Source organism: Quercus robur, chromosome 4 (genome assembly GCF_932294415.1).
Source record: "Quercus robur chromosome 4, dhQueRobu3.1, whole genome shotgun sequence".
NCBI lineage: Eukaryota > Viridiplantae > Streptophyta > Magnoliopsida > Fagales > Fagaceae > Quercus > Quercus robur.
The window spans coordinates 48528302-48529703 of record NC_065537.1 but is presented as its reverse complement, the minus strand read 5'-3'; positions in this window follow the sequence as shown (position 1 = coordinate 48529703).

The window sequence follows — 1402 nt, the reverse complement described above, 5'->3', positions numbered from 1 at the left end:
ATTGAATTTTAAAATTTTTTACAATGATTTCAAATATTTCCACGAATTTTTATGTTCTGTACTTCTAATATACACAGTTTCCATTGAACTTTCATGACATCAGAGATTTAACGAATTCATGTTTTTCCACCTTTGTGGATCCTCTATCTGTCTAATACACACAATTTTTCACTAAATTTTCACGATATTGTACATTCAACGAATTTGAATTTTTCTGTGTATTTGGACTATCTGTCCATCTAATTTACTCAATTTTCCATTGAATTTTGACGATTTCGTAATTCAACGAATTTTTTTTTCATGAATTCGGACTTTTTTTTATATCTAATGTACAAAATTTTCCATTGAATTTTCACGATATCATATAGTTAGCAAATTTGAATTTTTCGCTAAATCTGGAATATCTGTACATCTAATGTACACAATTTTCCTTTGAATTTTAAATTTTTTTACATTGGTTTCCAATATTTCCACAAATCCGTATGTTCTGTACTTCTAATATACACAATTTCCATTGAGCTTTCATGACATTGGAGATTTAAGGAATTCATGTTTTTCCACCTTTCTGGATCCTCTATCTATCTAATATACACAATTTTCCACTAAATTTTCATGGTATTGTACATTCAATGAATTTGAATTTTTCTGTGTATTTGGACTATCTGTCCATCTAATGTACTCAATTTTCCATTGAATTTTGACGATTTCGTACATTCAACAAATTGAATTTTTTACATGAATTCGAACTTCCTAACATCTAATGTAAAGCTTTTTACTTTGAAATTCCACGATTCTGAAAATTGAAAAGAATTTGAATATTTCCACAAATCAGGATGTTCTGTACAACAAATGTACATTATTATTATTTTTTTATTATTAATTTTCACGATATTGTACTTTAAATGAATTTGAATATTTCCACAAATTCGGATCATCTTTGCATCTAATGTACACAACTTTTCATTGAATTTTCACGATTTCACACATTAAACGAATTCGACTTTTTCCATGAATCCAGACTTCTGGTACATCTAACGTACACAATTTTCCATTTAATTTTCTAGATTTGGTACAATCATGAAATTCGAACTTTTTCATAGATTCGGTCATTTTGTACATTTGTTGTACAGAATTTTCCCTTGAATTTTCACAATATCATAGAATGAACGAATTCAAATTTTTCGTCGTATTTGGATTATTTATCCATCTAATGGTCAAAATTTTCCATTGAATTTTCTCGATATTGTACATTCAGTGAGTTCATATTTTTCCACGAATCTAGACTTTCTATACATCTAATGTACATAATTTTCCATCGAATTTTCACGATATTGTACATTTAACGAGTATGAGTTTTTCCACGTAATTGTAATATATGTCCCCCTAATGTACTCAATTTTCC